The sequence below is a fragment of the Sminthopsis crassicaudata genome, chromosome 3 (genome assembly GCF_048593235.1).
Source record: "Sminthopsis crassicaudata isolate SCR6 chromosome 3, ASM4859323v1, whole genome shotgun sequence".
Lineage (NCBI taxonomy): Eukaryota > Metazoa > Chordata > Mammalia > Dasyuromorphia > Dasyuridae > Sminthopsis > Sminthopsis crassicaudata.
Genome location: NC_133619.1, coordinates 167679189 through 167700194, shown reverse-complemented (window position 1 = coordinate 167700194; position 21006 = coordinate 167679189). Strand labels below are relative to the sequence as shown.

Genomic DNA, 21006 nt, shown 5'->3' with positions numbered 1-21006 from the left:
GAGAGAGCTTGATGAATGCCTATCTTTGAGACAGATTGAACTGTTCAAAAAAGCATAAGCAACAACTTTGAGCAAAAATGATAATGAGGATAAAAGAGCTCAGAAATAATAAAAATAAAAGTATCCTTGATTTATTGCTTAAGAAATAATGATGATCAAGGCATTGATTCAAACAAGAGAAAAAATTGCTTAAACCCATAGATATTTACAACATATGGAATCTCTTTGAGAGGGAGAAAAATTGCCCAACATCTCTGAAGCAATTAAATATTGATGATGTGAACAATGGTCTTCCCTTTGAAATCTCTGGTGAAAATGCCTGGAAGCACAGGGTAGTGACAGTTTCTAGTTAGTTCCTGACTAAATGAGCCTGAGAGCATTGAAAACAGCAATTCTTGCTAATCTAGGACTTTCCTCTATTTATTATAAATACTCACCCTCTGTTATTCTCTTATAATGTGCTGTTGAAATTCAAAGACTTTGGCTCCTTCAAGTAATGAGATGCAAAAGATGTGTATATAAATATATTGACTTAAATTATAAAATCAAACTATATCCATATCTATGAAATTGGATGGAAGCATGGTGGGTCAAGTTCACTTAGGTTGTTCAGTGTGGTTGATCTAGTTGTGATGAATTTAAGGGAGACTGGGCAGATTAAACAGGCCATCCTGCTGTCTGATTTTGCTGCTCAAGATAGATATGGCCTAAATCTAAAATTACATTAAACTAAACAGTTCTCCAGTATTTATTAAGAAGGGTTAAGTGGAGGCAGCATTGTGGAGGCACAGTGGATAGTTCACTGCCCCTGACAGGTTCAGAATCTGAGAATCAAATTCAACATCAGTTACTAGATATGGAACCTTGAGTAAGTTGTTTAGTCTCTGTTTGCCTTACTCTAACAGAGAAGGAAATGGCAAAGAACTCCTGGACTTTTTTTTTTTTAAGTTTGATAATGAAATTTCATTGTAATTGGATTTCTTTGTAATCCCATTCAATCAATTTAATTTATTTTAAAACATTATTCTGAAAAAAGATCCAGAGATTTCACTATACCAACAAAAATCTGGAGAAATTAGAAATTTGTGATCTACTCCATCATCATCCCAGAATGCATCTTTAAATAAAGGGGTTCGAGCCCCAAATAAGATTAAGGGCCTCTGAATTAGAGAAGTCAGGATGAGGTGGTTCTGGGGACACAAATGCAAAAGTCTCTGCCCTCGAGGAATTTAGAGACTACAGGGGACATTCATTCATTCAATCAATTACCAGTTATTTATTTATTCAGTACCTATTAGTCAGGCACTGTCCTAGTCCCTAGGGATGCAAAGACATATATTAATTAACTTTTTTACCTTAAGAAGTTTCTACAGAAGGGAGAAAAGATGTATATTTGCAAATTTATACTCAATACACACACACACACACACACACACACACACACACACACACACACACAAGATCACCACACACAAAAATCCAACATGATTTTGGAGAGAGAAAGGAGACAATAACAACTAGGAGCTTAAACTATGATCCATAATATTAAAAAACTCATATACATTAGGAGACTAACTAAAAACAGTTATACAAACTTGTCCCTAGATTCTTATGAATTGCTTATGGCTAGATGATTGAGAAATGTGAACTGATGTTATGAGGAGTCATTCACTAAAGGCTATCACTGCCTAAAAGAGTCTGAAAACTGGTAATTACTAATAGGAGTTGGGGTGGGGGGAGATAGTGCTAAGCTCTGGGACTCTTATTATTCAGAGTTTTTTGCTCTGATCTTTCATTCCTGAAAGGTTATCCTATGTAGAAGATGGAAAAACCCTATCATTCAAGGAAAGGTAGAGATTGGATTCTTCTGTTATATTACTCAATGTGATGAGAATAACAATTTCCCCTGAGAAAATTTCCTCAGATTTGAAGACAGGAAGCTCTGGATGGAGGTTCAAGCCAGTTGCAGATATTTTAAAAAATAATGGGGCCCTCACATTTCCCATTGGGAGCATGTGGTAAAGGAAAAAAAGAATTATTATACAACAATTATTAGTGCAAAGAAAAAAAAAAGATGTTTCTGAGTCAAGATCAATAATTCACAGACTGGTGGTCTGAAGTTGTTTAGAAATTACATCAAAACCTCAGGAAAAACAAGTTATAAGAATGCAATTAATATAAATCACATACATTAAATTTGATGATATAGAGTACGGGAAAATGCTAAGTGGCATAATATTTTGGAGAAATTAAACATTAGAGAAATATTGATAAGGAGCATGATTTCATTTACAAAGATTAAGTATGGAAAAACTTTTATGCCTCTGAGTAGTAATATGCCATTTATCTTGAAAACTTAAAAAAATGTGCTCAGGAATCCCAGATAATAGAATAATTATATTATTCGAGAATCATACCACAAAAAAGAATGAAGGAATAAGAATTATGAAAAAACATAATCAATTAATAAATAAACACACATTTATCAAGAGCCTACTGTTGTTAGGCAACTAGATGGCTAAGTGAATGGAGAGCTGAGCTTATAGTCAGTAAGACGAGTTCAAATTTGGCCTTAGACATTTATGAGCTGTGTAACCCTGGCAAGTTGCTTAATTTCTGTTTATCTTAATCAACTGAAGAAGAAAATGGCATGGTCTTTGCCAAGAAAACACCTTGGACTATATGGTTCACAGGGTCATGAAGAGTTGGATATGATTGAACAATAAAAAACTAGTTATTTCTTGGAACTAGGAATTAAAAATACAATAATGAAAGCTAAATGGCAAGACACTAAATAGTAGTAACCAAGTTAACTTACAATTATATGGAAAATGTTGATTATTTTTTCCCTTTTATCCACTGAATAAAAAACAAGTAAGAAATAGAATTGTATGGAATGTCACAGAATTTTAAAGCTAGAAGGAACTTTAGAAATCATCAAGTACAAATGGTGCTTTCATTTCAATGACAACAAATTGAGGTCCAGAAAGATAAAAAGATTTTCTCAAGAAAATTCAGCTAGGTTGTGGAAGAGTTAGAATTATCATCCTAGTTTCATGATGTCTGGTCAGCATTTTTACTACTTTAACTCAAATCCTTCATTGCATTCCTGGCTCTACACTAAAGTAGGTAAGAAGTAAAAGTTAAGAATCTCTTTGGATTTTTAAATATTAGCTAGAAATTTGTCTAGCTTATCATCCATTCAGAATGATTTAAATCTAGGTATGTTTGGCCTGAACACTATGGCATTGACTCAAGGCCCTCTCAAGGTCCCTTTTAGGCCTAACTTTTAAACTTCATAACATCCCTCAAAGATATCTAGAAAACAGGTGTAAAGTGAGACAAAGACATGTAAATTATGTTCTTCAGGCAAATAATGAAAAAGAGGATGAAACTTCTCTTGCCTCACCTCTCAGGCTTTCAGACTATATTGATTAATCTATCTTTTAAACTAGGATTACATTGTTGCTTTATTGGTGTCTATTTCTGAACTGTTAATTTTATGACTCAAATGAGTTTAATGTATGCTTACTGTAACCACAAAGGTCTTATTGGTTATTTTATCATAATATAGTATCAGGGAAGAAATGTACTATTGTGGTAGAGAAAAAAAACAAAAGGGAATACGGTATTTTATTGAGAGTGCTCCCTTGCCTAGAAATCTTTGCCCATTTCAGGATCATGAATTTTAGAGGCTTGTTTCTCAGGCAACTCTAATGGTAATCAAGAATAAGATTGCATTATTTAATACTATTAAGAATATTTGGTAGGTAAATGATGAAAGTATTCTTTTTTAAAAAAATTAATTTATGTGTTAAAACAAGCATTTATGATATAGCACAATAAAAGATGGTTGTCCATGAAACTGCAAATCATCTATGGACAACTAGTTTTTTCTTTCAAATATATATCAAAATTTATCTTATACAATTCTTTTTCTTCTTTTTTTTTCTTTCCTTCTCCCTAGAGATGGCTACCATTATATATATATATATATATATATATATATATAATATATGTAAAATTATTCTGTACATACTTCTATTTATCAGTTCTTTCTCAATGCTGATAGCACCTTCATATGTTCTTTATAGTTAATTTGGGTATTTACAATAGACAAAATAAATTGTTCACTCAAAGTCATTCTTATAACAATATTGTTACTGCATACAATGTTTTCTTGGTTCTGCTCATTTTTTTCTTCATTGATTTATATAAGTTTTTTCATGTTTTTCTAAGATCATTGAGCTCATCTTTTCTTATAGCACACTAGTATTGCATCACAATCGGCCATTCCCCTGTTGTTGGGCCCTGCAATTTCCAATTCTTTGCCATTACAAAGAGAGCTGCTATAAATATTTTAGAATTTCTAGGTTCTTCTAATTTCCCTCTAATCATCTCTGGATGAAACAGTGGTATAGCTCTTTGAACATAATTCCAGAAGGCTTTCCAAAATGATTGGATCAGTCAGTAAGTGTTCTTTAGAGCAAAATGGCAATTCAAAGACTCACCTCTGACAATGTATCTCATATAGGTGTGGTAAAGCAACTCATGCATTTGGTGTAAGTCACCTAGTGCCAGAAATAGCAATTCTGCGCATGCACAACAAATATTTAACCAGGGAAAGCAAGTAATAGACATTGAATGTGAACCTAGAGCTTTTCTGTAAACTTCTGAGGACTCGCTGCCATGATGACTCAGCATTTTGGCTTGTCAGAGAAGACTATGTCCCAGTCAAGGTTACATTGTGAGTTAATAGTTACTTCAAGGCACATCTTATGAGACTTCACTGATATGATTACTTTCACCTATCAGTCAGAAAACAAAATCAATTCAAAGGTAATAATAATAATAATAACAATAATAATAATAATAAGATGTTGCCATAGATACAAAATTAACAAAACGTTTAATCTTTACTAGTCCGCGCCCCCCAAAAAAACCTGAAAAAAAACTCTTCTCTATTATATGACAAGGAAGAGACTTGGCTATTTCTTTCTTTCTTTCTTTTTTTTTTTTTAAATCTTAAAACATTTTAAAACACATTTCTTTTAGAAAACAAAGCCCTAACAAAGTTAGTGATCTCAGGATAGGGGGAAAAACAAACCCTTAAGAGGTTTTTGCATTGCAAAAAAGATTGAGAAAGGACATGAATTTTCAAATATTTTTCTAAATTAGAGGATTCCTCTCTAGATTGAGATTTTTTGCTTCAAGAGCCAAGCTAAACAGCTTGGAATGCAGAAAAGTCTCAGTTTCTACTAGTAGGAACTGCTATTAAATAGCTTTCAGGCTCAAGTGTATAAGGCAGGTTCTCTATCTGAGGCGTCACCTTGATTTCAGGTCAGATTTTTTCCTTCCTTCCTTCCTTCCTTCCTTCCTTCCTTCCTTCCTTCCTTCCTTCCTTCCTTCCTTCCTTCCTTCCTTCCTTCCTTCCTTCCTTCCTTCCTTCCTTCCTTCCTTCCTTCCTTCCTTCCTTCCTTCCTTCCTTCCTTCCTTCCTTCCTTCCTTCCTTCCTTCCTTCCTTCCTTCCTTCCTTCCTTCCTTCCTTCCTTCCTTCTTCCTTTTCTTCCTTCCTCCTTCCCTTCCTTCCTCCTTCCCTTCCTCCCTCTCTCTCTTTTCTTCCCTCCCTACTTCTCTCTCTCTCTTTCTTTCTTTCACTCTCTTTTTTTCCTTCCTTGTTTAATTTCATTTGAACCCAATTAACTTTTGTTTTTCAGACAGTTAATGAGTTTTATTAAAGACTTTGTATCAGGCACTGTACTAAACATAGGGGATGCAAAAAAAAATGTAAAAGAAAAATCAACAACAAATGAATAAAAAAACCTTAATCATATTCTTTGTCCTCAAGAAACCCACATACAAATGGCAGAGACAACATGCAAAACATGTATGGGGAAAATATACTTATATATAAAGCTTAATTTCAGAAATAAGGCCTCAAAACAGTGGATAAGTGGATCTAGATATATTTCTGCAGAAAGTGGAATTTGATTTGAGTGTGGGAAGAAGCCAGGAAAGCCTCTGAATACTGCACAGTATCTAAATGAGATATAAATCATTTAAAAGAGTTTGGTCTAAGTAGCCATATACTAAAAACCAAATGAATGAAGGTATATTTTACTAAATATGATATATTGTTGTATGTATATCCTAGCACTGAATGGTTCTTTCAGAATGTACATATATATATATGTGTGTGTGTGTGTGTGTGTGTGTGTGTGTGTGTGTGTGTGTATAATAGGTACTGCATATCCACAAAGAACTTAGCCCATAATTGAATAGATGAGCAATATTTTGGAAATTGCAATATTCCATTTTGGAAATTGCAATATTCTTAATTATTCCAAACTTTTTCTCGACATAAAAACAAAACCAAAATTATGTTTTGAACATTATTTTCTGATGATATTATATGTGTCAGAACCATGTTAATCAAAAATAAAATTAAAGATCAACCAAAGGTAACTGAGAGAAACATTGTGGGCATAAATGAAGTGCTACATATTACAAATGATGAAATTCATACATGAAACATGTAAACAATATAATCTGGAAAATAATGATCACCACTTGTTCCATGTTTGTTCCCTTGTAATACTAACATGTGTAAAATAATCACCAACATATTGAATGAGTTCTCTCCCCAAATAGCTTCCTCTCCCTGACCTTAAAGGGAGCATGTGAATTATGGCACAGGATTATAAAGTATGGATGAATTGTGATTTGCATTAGAGGGAGTACCATATGGATGAAACCATATATTCCTTGATGTATTTTGTCTCAAAGGATTGGAGTTATTAAATACTAGAAGTGAATTAAATGAGTAAGAAAGAATCCAGGAAAAGATCTGCAATGTCACTCTACATAGATGTGCTAACTCTAGCTGAGCCAAGTGTTTGGAGATAGGGAAATAACAGATATAAAATTGCATTATCTGTTGTTGGCCCTTTCTATGAATATTAAATATAGTTTTTATCCTTTGTATTATTACCCTGAACAATCACTAAATCTTGGCTTTAGACACAGTTTTCTCAAAATCAGATCATGTTTTTGTATTCTGATTGTGGGATTTGATATTTCCTGGCTCTTTCCTTTAAATTTTTCTATTGTGATTTGGATCCACCAAAACAATGGAATTCAAGAAGAATGCCTAAACAGAACTATAAAGAGGTTGTGATAAGTGATGTGTGATCATACTGAAGCCAGGAATGTGGGTTCATTCATGAAGTTTCTTTCCAACTCAATCACATCTACCATTATTTCCCAGTACTCCTTTCATTAGACTCCTTCTTTCTAATATGTATGTCCTCAGCATCACTCAATATTGGCTTCTAAGGATCCAGGTGTAATTGGGAATTTCATTCTGCATCTCCTACGCACATATAACAGCATACCCACATTCTGGTTTTAGGTTACCCTATAACTGTAATGTGTACTGTGGAAGACTGGCTCTGAGCTCAGGGGTAGTTATCAGAGCATTATCTCTTCCTCCCTTCCTTTTTAATTTTGACTGGGATAGATGAGTAGACATAGGTGAGTTGCAATCTACATCCAGATTTTTCCATTAACATCATGTTTTGTATCAGACTCATTCATTGTATTCACACAGCCCCAACCCCAGTTTAGGCCTTCTTTATTTCTTACCTAGACTGTCATTTTCATCCTTACATTTAAAATCTATTCTCTGGAATAGTAGGTATCTAATAAATCCTTCTTGTATCAAATTAAACAAGATATCCAAAATACACTAATGCTTATGGATATATACATTCATTTTCATAAAAATTGCAGACTTAATAAGAGTAAAAATTTCCTTTATAAATGATGATTTTGTGTTCTATTGGTAGAAGCATTAGAAACTATACAAATGTAAGACAAATCTGGATCTTGAGTATGAAGACCAATGCAGATTCTAGTTTCTATAATTTGCTACCTAGCTATGTAATAACTCATTTAACCTCTCTGAGTAAAAATTTCTACAAAAGAGGAATAATTATGCTAATAATTATCTTACAGGTTTGCTATGAGGGTTAAACAGCATAATGAACCTAAAGCATTTTGTCATTAAAAATATTGTGAAATGACTATAAATTAGAAATCTTTTTCTTAATAACCACATACTTTCAGATTCACAGACTACAACTATTTCTATTCAGTCCTCCAAATGAAGGCTTAATAACTCAGTTATATCAATTTCAGTTTTATTCGATCTTAAAAATGTCAGTGCAGCTAAAACTATAAAATTAAGTCAATATATAAACATGAACAAACCAGTAGGTCAAAAAAGTGTAGCAGATGTAGTAGATCTATATTCAATATACAAGTCAATTCTATCTTACATTGCTAATGACAAATTATATTTTGATATAGAATAGTTTTTGCCATTAGAAATGAAATCAATGGAGTCAAACATGATTCTGTAGCACAAAAATTATATGGCAAGCACAAAGCATCCAATTTTAGGCTTCCCAACATGTATGGAAGAAGAATTCAATTATTTCCATCAATGGAAAGGACCTGACCTTGACAGAACCCCAGATACTATGATCTAGGTATAGAACTCATGAAGGAAGGAAGGAGAATGTCTTGGATATCTATAAATAACAGCTACTAGAATCATGATTAGAGGAAAAAATGGATTGAATGAATGCTAAATGAAGAGAGATTACTAAATGGTACTAATAGAGAGAAATAATCTAATCTCTTCCCCATGACTAGTGAGTACTAGGGCAAGAGTGGAAGTCTAGCTACTGCTGGAAAATGTAAGTAGGGAAATTTTGTATTATTATTAGGAGGATTCTAGCACTCAGTGAATGGAGGACAATTGAGTAATTAAGAAAGTCAAAAAGGTTTAAGATGAAATCTAGAGAATTCAGTGAAAAGGTTGAATGGTTTTTGAGTGGGAGTCAGGAGTGGAAGTCAGGATGTAGAAAGGAGTAGTAAAGAGAGCATAGAAAATGAGGGGTTCAGGATCACTGAAATAGGGGAGGTATGAGAGAATATTAATCATTAAAAATGAATTCAGGTAGGATATCATTGTTTACAGTGATTAAGTTATGTCACAATGTGATAGAATGGTCTGAACAAGTTCTCTAGAGCATTAAGGGGAAGGACCATATATCAAGTTGGTGGATTTCTACCCATTATTTTATAAATAATAAGTGTTTGTGTTTGCCCCAGAAGTTTTCTGCTTCTAAGAAGAAATAGAAAAACTCAAAGAGAAGTCAATTTTATTATATTTCTGTGGATTCATAATTGAATTTTCATGTCTTTATCATTGGCCAAAATATCTTCTTACATAAGCTTGGATATACATGAATTCCTCAAAAACATGGATAGCAGCATGGGAATTTGGGCCATCTTTTGTATTAGTTCTTATCTAGCCCTTACTCTTTGAATAGGTGTGGCTTCAAACAAACTGAGAACTGGGAAAAACCTTAATTTAGAAAGGCCAAAGTTACCCGTTGCATGCTGGGCCATCACCAGTTGTCTCAACTCAAATTTGTCTTGTCACTGGACTCTAATCAATCTTGAGGAGAGGGCAAGGCTGATGACTTTGTGTAGTTCTGTTTCACTTAAATCCATTTCACAAATAAGTTGCTCATATCATTGGTCCTTTGAGACCAAAGGTAGAACAACAACATTCTCAGTATTTAGCATAGTGCCTGGTACATAGGAGATGATTAATAAATTTTTACTGACCAACTCACTTTTTTTCTCATCAAATTATTATTCAAGAATGCTAACATGGTCAACCTTACTTGTTTGTACACAGCTTAGAAAAGCCTGTATAGCAATCTTTTGTCAAACCATGCTTAATTCCCATGCTCAACCCTTGCCTATTCTTTTGCCAGATCAGTATCTAGTATAATGCTTTTCACATGGTATCACTTAATTTTTTTTTTATTGAAATATAATTCCTATGATCAACCTACAGGTACCATTGTATTGCTTTTGCTTGGTGAATCTATATTCTTGGAGCCTCTGAAATAAAAGACCTTCCATGTTTATTTCTGCCTTTTTTGTTGTTGCCAGAATTTACACATCAATTGGAGAAAAGTTTAGCTGCCATTCAACCCTGACAGGTATGTAACTTGAGGATATCTGTTTGTCCTTTCACTGGCTGCTTCAGAGATCAAATAGAAATTTATTCTGTGGTTAAATTAAAATGATAATGTATTGGTCTGGAGATTCCTTTTTTGAGATTAGCTTTGAAATGTTACATATTTTCATGCCTGGAAACTTGCATACCTGGAAACTCTCTTTGGGTAATGTATCATGACAGCACGGTGGATGGAGCTCTGTCACTGAGAGTCAGAAGATCCTGATTCAAAATTGAGCAGTGCTTCTTAATATTTATATGACCTTGAGGAGAAGTCACTCAACATCACTGTGTCTCATGTATCTATAAATTAAGAGGATTTGGACCAGATGACTTATAAGACTTCTGTCAAATCTAAATCTTAGTAAGGACAAGAAACTCTATTCTTTGTTCTGGAAATTTTCTAATAGTCTTTGGCAAAAAACAAAAAAAAAACACACAAAAAACCCCCCTAAAATAATATAGTTATAATCAGGCTATTTGTTAATTTGAAAATCATATGTAAACTTAAAGCTTAGTAGCTCTTGGAAAACTATCAATTAACCAGGCAACATTTTAGGTATTGGAGATAAAAGTTTGAAGAATAGAACAATTTCTATGAGGAAGAACTTTAGAGGGGAAAAATAAGTACATATAAACATGCATGTATATTTATAGACATATACATGTAACATGAAAATAAAGTTAACATATATGCATATTTTAAAGTTAAATATACATTAGTTTGAGTGAATGAGCACTGGTAAAGTAGCAGGGAATTAAAAAGACTAGTGAAATCCTTTCATTTTATAGATCAGAAAAAGAACCCAGAGAGGTTAAGTTACTGCTTATGGGTACCCAATTAATAAGTTGCAGAACCTGAATTAGAAATCTCAGATCTTCTCATCTCTTTCGACATGAGAGTAAACTTTTCCCATCCTAATTCATTTGCCTCTCTTCTGACTGGGAAAAACAACAGTGTTTATTTAGACTACAGACTGCTCCTGTTTCTTTCAGTTAATCACACTTGTGGAGATTCTTTCCACTGGGCTTGGCCTCCATGACCAGGCATTACTGTTCTCCTGACGTAACTACTAGAATTGTAGGGTAAGTGCCTGAGAGGAAATACTCAGCCTCTATAAGGATGCCCTTGAATTTCTAAATCTACAAAATGACCTATTAAATGATGCCAAACATCACAGGAAACATGAAAGACAGTCTTGCTGTTACACAACCTACATTATTCACACCTATCACTTCTCTAGCCCTTGAAATTCCAAAAGGGTTAGGAAACACTTCAGGCTTAGCTTCCTAAAATTGTTTGATGTTAAACCTTGAGTGGGGCATATAAGAGTTTGGACTTCCCAGAGGTGGAGTTTTAAAATGATTTATTCCATGCTATAATTAAATTCACTTTGGAGCAAGTTGCTTAGACAAGGAAACCTAAAGTTATCTGGTTGAATGATTAAATCTCGGGACTGTGTTTTGTATAATTTTCACACGTGACTCAGCACTGTATACTGGCCATTTCAACTCTGCTCCAGTTTCTCATTATACAATAAAGATTAGAAGAGCTATCCTGTCTGCATGATACTTTTTTGATCAGCATTAGTCAAATTGTTATTTGTCCTTTGTTCTCAAAGAGGAACATGACATCGGGAAGGTGATGCTATGACACACAAGTGACTTGGATTTAAGGAAGGATGGGCTGCACAAAGCCACCAGCCTCACTTTTTTCTCTGGAGCCATTTGGGTCTAGTGGCAAGACATAGATCAGAATGACTGGACATGGCTCTGGATGTAGAATAAGACTTTGACTTCTTTTTTTACACTAAGGTCTTTCCTAGGTCTCAGCTGAATTGAGGCAATTGGCCCAGTGATTAATGTTAGATAAGAAATGTGGCAAAGAGTGGGGGAGAGCTCTGGTGAGTCCCCTCCTCCATCTTGGCTCTGTCTCTACAATATATCTTTAATAGACTAGATTGTTCACAACGGTGACAATTTGGAAAATAGTGTGGCTTAGTGGAGAGAGAGAGCCATTCTCAAAACTAGGAAGATCTGAATTAAAGTTTGTCTCTGACACATATTGGACAAGTCACTTAATTCTCAGTGCTGCAGGCAATACTCTAAGACAATCTCTACCTCAAACAGTGAGTCTAGTAATAAATGAGTGAATGAATGAAAAAAAAATTTATTAAAGATTATCTATATAGCAGGCACTGTGCTAAATATTAGGAAAGCAAATACAAAAAACAGGATTGTTCTTGTCTGTAACGAGCTGTCGTCTCCAGAAGCTGCTGGATCGCTCTCTGGGAAGAGATCTGCTGTGTCTACTCAAATCTCTCAGACAGATTCTTCTTCCTGTAGCGAACCGTTGTCTCCAGGCAGTTGCTGTTAACTCTTGTCCAAAGAAGTGACTTCCCTTCCTGCAGAGAGCCCCGTCAAGCCTGATGCAATGCAGAGTCTTTCTTCTTGAATCCTGGCTCTGAATCTCCTCCAGCTCTTATCCTTCTCCAGGCCGATCTGCCCTCTGCGCCCATTGCTGTCTCTTTTTATCCTCCCAGAGAATGGGCGTGGGATAATGCAAGGGCTTCTGGGAAGAACCACCCCAGCCAATGAGCTTGCCCCCTCTATCAAGTCAACCTGAGTTCTCACCTTGTAATTGTCCAGAAAACCTGAATTCTCACCTTGTCACTGTCCAGACAACCTCAGTTCTCACTTAGTAATCCTAACATCTCCCCCTTTCTTTTGATTTAGAACATAAGACAGTCATGACCTTGAAACATAAATCCATCAATATGGGAAGTATTACAGATAATTACATAAATTACATAAGCACATAGTAACATAGTAACATAACACATGCTAGAAGTATATAACATAATCATAAATTGAAAATTTATAAATGTCCATAAGTCCATTGTCCATTAGTCTCATCTTGTGTGAGGAAGTCCAATGATTCCTGCTGGTTTTTAAAGTTCTTTAACAGTCTTCTTATTATCCATGCTCTTTCAGTGTCAGATGTTTCTTAGATCTTCTCCTTTATTTTGAGGTCTTTCTCTTTTTCTGTCTCTCTCTGATGGACAAGGCGAATATGACTTGTTGGCACCCATCTGATTCCTTCTCCAGCTGAAGAAATACAAGCAAACCCTCTCTCCCAGGCAGTTAACCTATCTAATTACCTTCTATTTACGACTTTCTAAATCTCTTCTCATCATCTGGCAATTACATTGGAATTGTTTGCACTGGACACAGCCATGTTGGTTTAAAAGGCCTGTATTCTCCCCAAGTGTAATCCATTTTTGCAATCTGATTGCCTTTTGGCTCACTTATCAGGTAATCCCTTTCTGCCATGTGATTACTTTTCTGCTGATTGATTAAATCAGAGTCCTGGCCTTCTAAAAGTTCTTTGGGTGTAACATCAGCTGCCATCATGCCCCAAGTCTTTTTTGCCTGGGGCCCTGGATCTGGGCCCCTCATCCTATTTCCCTGAATTAGTTTACACTCTGATGCCCAATGGAGTCCTCTGTTGCATTTTGGACATGGGGTTTTAGGTCTTCTCTCACCCTGTCTTCTCACTGTATCTCCATACCTACACTGAGCTCTTAGATGTCCAATTTTTCCACATTGAAAACATCTCCGAGTTTCTCTAGAAGTCCCTTGCCAGGAGGGACCCTGTCTTTCCATGTTCATCATTGTCCGGGTGTAAAAAGCATTTGTTCCCACTGTAGCACAGCGTCTTATGATCTCCTCTAAAGGAGCATCTTTGTCTAATCCCCATATAATTCTTTTGCAAATCTCATTGGCATTTTCCTTAGCCAGAAGTCTGGTCATTATTTCTGTAGCTGAATTTTCTCCAATAGTTCTTTTGACAGCAGTTTGCAAACGTCCCACAAAATCTGCAAAAGGTTCATTGGGACCTTGCTGTATTTTAGTGAAAGCCTCTCCACGATCTTTCTGTCCAGGAAGGACACCCCAAGCTTTTATTGCAGCCTTAGCAATTTGTTCATATATTGTCATGGTATAATTAATCTGTTCCGAATTCTCTCCATATTGACCTTCACCAGCTAAGTGCTCAAAAGTGAATTGTGTGTTAACTCCTATTTCCAAATTGCATCTGACTTGAATTTTACATAATTCATGAAATTCCGAAAGCCATAATAAATTTTCTCCAGGTTCCAGGCATATCCTTGCTATGGATTTCCAATCATTCGGGGTTAGGACTTCATAAGACAAACCATCTAGTAACATTTTGACATAAGCTGATGTAGCCCCATAAAGGGTACAACCTTTTTTCAAATCCTTAATTTTATTCAAATCTAAAGGTGCATATCTTCTCCTTTTTTTACCTACAGAGTCAGTATTTTCAATCACAGGATATGCATGTATAAAATCACTTATATCCTGTCCTTCTCTCTTAGCTTTAACCAATGCTTTTTCTAATCTTGTCATAGGCTTAGGCTGCATCACAGGCAATTCTGTTTGTGTTTCTGCCTCTTCCTCTCCTCCTTCTTGCTCCACCCATGAAGGGTTAATTGAGGGAGGAGATGGGAGGTGCTCCTGTTGCTGTTGCTCAGAATTGTACTTAACTTCATTGTTATCTGATTCATCCTTTTCACCTAGTTTAGTTGACACCTCCCCATTTTGCTCCTTCATCTCTTCCTTTAGAATAACATTTTTTAAAGCCATTTGGATTAAATTGTAGGTATGAATTGTATCTTTGGAAACTGAGTTTGGTCTGGAACCAAAGGGTAAGATGTCACAAAGACAATTGTAGTGTTCACCTAATTGCTCTCCTACTAATTTCCACTCATCTGGATCCAATTCTTTTTCCAGAGAGAAACAAGGACATATAACCTTCACAGTTCTTAAAAGTTCAGTAATCTCTTCCAAAATTATAATCAATCCTTGGCTTTTCATAACCTTGATGATGCTCTCTAAACATTTTCCTTGAACAGAAGGTGTTTGCCCCATTTCACTATAAGAGATTCCTGGTTTAGCCCTTAACAAGTTACTTATTTATCTATTAGCACACTCACTTAATCTTTAACAAAGTTTCCTCGTTACTCACGGTTCTGGGTCAGAGAGACTGAGATCTAGATCGGAAGCTTTTCCACTGGAATCAGGACTGTATCTGTCCCTGTTCGGGCGCCAAATTGCAAAGGTCTGGTCTAGCTCCTCTTGTCAGGATAAGCAAAAGTCCTTGCCCCACGTGTGGACGCCAATTGTAACGAGCTGTCGTCTCCAGAAGCTGCTGGATCGCTCTCTGGGAAGAGATCTGCTGTGTCTACTCAAATCTCTCAGACAGATTCTTCTTCCTGTAGCGAACCGTTGTCTCCAGGCAGTTGCTGTTAACTCTTGTCCAAAGAAGTGACTTCCCTTCCTGCAGAGAGCCCCGTCAAGCCTGATGCAATGCAGAGTCTTTCTTCTTGAATCCTGGCTCTGAATCTCCTCCAGCTCTTATCCTTCTCCAGGCCGATCTGCCCTCTGCGCCCATTGCTGTCTCTTTTTATCCTCCCAGAGAATGGGCGTGGGATAATGCAAGGGCTTCTGGGAAGAACCACCCCAGCCAATGAGCTTGCCCCCTCTATCAAGTCAACCTGAGTTCTCACCTTGTAATTGTCCAGAAAACCTGAATTCTCACCTTGTCACTGTCCAGACAACCTCAGTTCTCACTTAGTAATCCTAACACTTGTCCTCAAGGAGTTTATATTCTAAAAGACAACACAGATGTTGGAATGGTCCAGGAATGGTTATTTTGGACTTGGAAGTAAAAATGATAGTGACTCTCGCCATAGAGCAATTAGTAAGAATGCAATATATAAACACCTTTTCTACCTTTGCAGTCTCATTGAACCTTGTGTGGACTTCTTAATATAATCCATTTTTCTATGTGTCTAATTTTTCTGACTAGATTGTTAACCCTTTGAAGCCAGGCACTGAGTCTTATTTATCTCTGAATCCCAACCGTAGTTCATAAGAACCTTCCTCTAGTAAGCACTTGATAAATGTGAAATGCATTTGAGTTTGAATATCACAGTGAGATAATATAAGATAATTCCAATATAGAATGAGAAAGGAAGAAAAGAGTTACATGTAAATCTAAATATAATTACTATTTCTATTAACTTTGCAACTTGAGACGTACCTCTGCTATCTAAAAATCAACTTATCAGCCATTTCCTAATATAGGATGTGTAATACTTTTCTCTTTGTAGGGAGTTCCAATGGTAGATCTTCACTTTTAGTTGAAGATATTCTTGACTTTTATATTTTATTCTTAGTCTTTTGAGAAGAGAACCCAAGAATATTAAACTATTTATTTTAAGATTTAGGATTATTAGATTTTTAATTTTTTTTTAAATCTGTAATCTCTCTAGTAATACTAAGTCTACCAATGCTAGTAGATGTCCTTGAGTTTTGGTCACATCTTTCACGTTAAAAAGAAAAATAATGCATATTACAGATCATCAATGCCTCACCAAAGGTTTCTTGGTCTTCAAAAAGTTAGAGCAAAATTCCATCTCTATATAATATTTACAAACCTACCAAATAAAATTAAGAATAAGAAATTTATATGATTTCATTGTATATTTTAAAAGGATAGCAAATTGTACATAGTAGATTTAGTTTCATATGCAATCATCTTTTTGTTGTTTTATGTTATAAAAATGATTGTTTTATTCCATAAATTAAAAAGAAAATAAAAAAAGAAAATGAAAATATCACGCATTTTAAATGTTCTTTTCTATTATATGAGATATAAATATTCACAAAGAATTTATAAGTTGAAATCATAGCATAATAAGTTTAGAGTTATAAGGGACCCTAAATTAAATTTAATTTAAAACTCTAGTTTCTCATTATGTAAACAGAAGAAAAGAAGTAACTGAAGCCCAAAGAAGTTGAATTCTTTAAGATCACATAAATAATAAAAGTAGGATTCAATTCCCCAGTTTTTAACTCCAAAGCCATTGGTTTTCCCATTTTACCCTTTATGCAACATAATAAAAATTAGGGTCATGGTATCACCAAACTTCACTTTTTAAAAAAATTTTCATCATATCTTTAATTCATGACAATCATAATATTAGTTTGACTTAGCTCTGAAATCAAATGATTGATGGTTTCAGTACTAAACAGAAAATATAGTTCATGGTATATATTAGAAACATAAGCAAACTAGATCTAAGGTTCATGAAAGAATACCCTAGACCCATTTACTTCTGACAAATCAGCTCAGAGTTTGCATCATTAGATGTTCAAGGCTGTGAGAGAATCTGAATTTTACATGAGAGAAACATTGATGTGACATTATCAATTTTTGTGATAGAAATGGTAAGACTCTTGAAGGTAGGGAATACTTCTTTTTACATTTGTATCTCTACTGCCTGATACAATTTTGACATTTTTTGTTTATTTTTATTAATTGATTAATACAATGAGGAATTGAAAGCATGATTAGGAGAGGAGAACTTTGAAAAGAAAATGAGCAGCTGTCTGAAACATTTTATGGTAGGAGCCAATACTAAAAGATGGGTTTATTCATGAAGATCTCTAGATTCTGTCTTCTAAAAGGTAAGGATATACTGTATTTTATTCATGGGTAACAGCAAATCAGAGAAACATGCTACAGGTAGATAAAATGTGTGAGTATTCTGATTCCATGGCAAGTATTTGTACTCTGAACTTTTCCAAAAGCTCATAAAAAGTATCCTGTGTGACTTTAACCTTTACAGTCTCTTTGTAGTTCTAAGCTTCCTATAATAACAACAGGGGTTCAGTAGTTTTCAATATGGTTTATGGTGTAACCAATATGCACAACATGTAACATTTGGGTTTTCTGTCTTCTTGAAAAATACAGGTGCATCTGGTATTAATTCTATTTCTTGGGAACATACCATTTAGATTTCCAAGAGCAGAGTCCACTATCCTTCATTCATTTATACCATAAAGATGACTACTGAGCATGAGGAAAATAAATATAAAGAAAAGTGATACTTACACACTGTGAAATGATTTTCTTGCTGGGGAAATCACTTGCTTTGGATGTCAGTCCAGGATGAGTGCAGCTCTTTCACCTTTGTGCTTACATTATGGGAAAAAAAAGAGTCTATATGTAAGAGATATCAGAAGCTTGAAAATTCTTAGAGGACAAATGCTGGAAGAAAGGACTGCAAAAATTCCTTATGGATTTTTAATAATTCAAAAGCATCTTCATCATCATCATACTTTGATGATACAATATTATTGCTATGCAGAAAGAACTACTGGAGAAGTCTAGAAGATAGGTACAATGGAATTTGGTAAAGAAAGTAACAATGGCACATGGGAAATACTGAATAGGATAGTGTAGTGAGATCAAACACAAATAGAAATGGGGCCCACTAAATTGTACATAAGGATCTCTGTGGGACACATATTGATTTATATTTATTGGGTTTCCCTGTTAACATTTAATCCAGGTCAAGCTGCATGGGAGAATATTGTGGTCTACATGGTTAAAACATCTGGTATAGTTGTCAGTGTCCCAGATTTGGAGTCAGAAGATGTGGCTTAGACTAGGTCTCCTACTTACTACCACTATGACCTTAGGTAAGTCAATTAACAAGTTTCATCATTTTTAAATTGGTGATAATGACATTACCACATTTAACTTGCAAGATGCTGAGAGAAAAGTAATTCATCAAGCTTGAAGGGTTATATGAAAATAAAATGTTGCGTTCACATTTAATTTTCTTTTTTTTCGAGTTTGACTTGTTTGGACTAAAGGTAAACAAAATGTTAATTTATTAAGAATCCATTTTCTCGTGAATTATAGACCCAGAGCTAGTTATCACAACATGTTTTCCTTAATGTAATAAGTATTTATTGTTAGGCTAGAGTCTGTTATCTAGAGATCTTTTGCTTTCTTTCAATTCTTAGTCAAATTGTAGAAAACCTTAGGGAAATGGTTTGTGAGCACTTAAAAAGGAAAGGGATAACCATGTAGTATCATTAAAAATAACTAATGTCAAACTAACTTCTTTTCCATAATTAACAGAGTAACTTGACTGATATATCAGATGATTTAGAATCTATAATATATTTACCTTTAGATTATATTACAGTAAAATAGATTTGACACTATTTGAAAGATTCAACATATTAACAGTGGTTCCCTATCATCTCAAGGATCAAATATAAAATCTACAGGCATTTAAAGCTCTTCATAATTTCCATCCTACTCCCCACCCCCAGAAATATACCTTAAACCTTATACCTCACTATGTTTTCTGAAATTCAGTGATATGTATTTCCTGTTCTATTCCCATCTTTGACAATTTTCCATAGTTATTTCTCATGGCTGAAGTGCTCTACCATCTCATCTTTGCCTCCTGGAATTCCCAGTTAAAATTCTATTGTCTAAAGAAAACCTTTCCTGATCCCTCTTAATTCTAACACCTTCCTGCTGTTGATTTTTTTTTTCAAATGTATCTAACCTATAGCTTGTCAGAACATAACTGATTGTATGTAGTCTACCCCTTTAGAATATAAGTTACTTGAAGGCAGGGACTATCCTTTGCCTTTCTTTGTATCCCTAGCACTTAGTTCAGTATCTGGAAAAGAGAAAGTGCTTAATAAATATTTGTCAATTAACTGGCCACCTTAGAAGAAATTCTCTGGTAGAATGGCATCAGAAATCCTTCTTTAGCCCTATGCTGTTCAATGTTGTCAGCACAATTTGGAATAGGGTTGAGTTATCAAAATTGAGCATTATGGTGTTATATAGAGATTATTAAATATGGAATAATAAGGTACCTGAGAATAAATCCTGCCTCTGGAACTTAGTGATATAGTATGCTCATATGAAAATTATTTCCCCTTCTCTGAGTCTTCGTTACTCCAACTGTAAAATATGTATAAAAAACAAAACTCATTTCAAAGATTTGTGATGATACTTAAATGAGACAATATTTATATAAATTATTTTTAAAACTCTAAAGCAGGATATAAATGTTGATGATTATTATTGTCAAACTGGCATGTGACACAAAGCTGAGACATTGGATGACATATTCTGGATGCAAAATGATCTTGAGAGCTTAGAAGAATAGCCTGTATTAAAAAGATGAAAATTTAATAAAGATTAATGTAAGTGTTACATTTCACAAATACAAGATGGGCAGAAAAGAATGGGTCAAATATGACATGGCAGCCAAAATACCTAATAGAATGTATAAAGAAAGGAATAACTTCCAAAATGATGAAGATAATAGAACCAACATATTCTGATTTGGCCGTATTTATAGTATTCTGCTTTAACTCTGAACATTACATTTTATAAAAAACCAAACCAAACCAAACAAAAAAAATAGACAATTGGAATTATATTTAGAAGAAAACAAATAGGATGATGAGCAGACTGGAAATGTGAAAATTAGAAACATGCTTTGAAATATCTGAAGGAATTTGGAGATATTTTATTTGTTCTTCTAGCCACAGAGGACCAGAACATTGGGAAATCCAAATGATAGCTCAAGGTCAACATGTCTAAAACAAAGCTTGTTATCTTCCCCTCTAAATCTGCCCATTAGCATAATTTTTAAGTATCTTTGAGCAGTGGTGTCAAAATCAAATAGAAATAGGAGTCTAAGGATCCATGTGGCTGGAATATTGATTTGGAAAACCACATATTCTATTTTATTTTTTAATTTAGTTTGTTAGGGGGCAGCTAGGTGGTACAGTAGATGGAGCACCAGTCCTGAATTCAGGAGGACCCGAGTTCAAATCTGGTCTCAGACACTTAACACTTCCTGGCTGTGTGACCCTGGGCTTAACTTAACCCCAGCCTCAGGGAAAAAAAATTAAAAATTTAGTTTGTTAAATATTTTTCAATTATTCAGTTGTGTCCATAGTATTCCAGACTCTTCTATTTTTTATTA

The 21006-nt window shown here is 34.6% G+C and overlaps 1 long non-coding RNA gene across 1 annotated transcript in view; it reads right to left on the bottom strand.

Moving 5' to 3' along the window:
* LOC141559405 (uncharacterized) overlaps window positions 1–19964 on the bottom strand; it is a 43263-nt gene extending 23299 nt beyond the window's left edge. Inside the window, exons 1-2 of the long non-coding RNA XR_012487385.1 lie at window positions 19883–19964; window positions 18087–18169 (exon numbers count right to left, since the gene is read on the bottom strand). This is a non-coding gene — a long non-coding RNA (uncharacterized LOC141559405). The remainder of the gene's footprint in view (window positions 1–18086; window positions 18170–19882) is intronic.
* Window positions 19965–21006: the final 1042 nt, after the last annotated feature.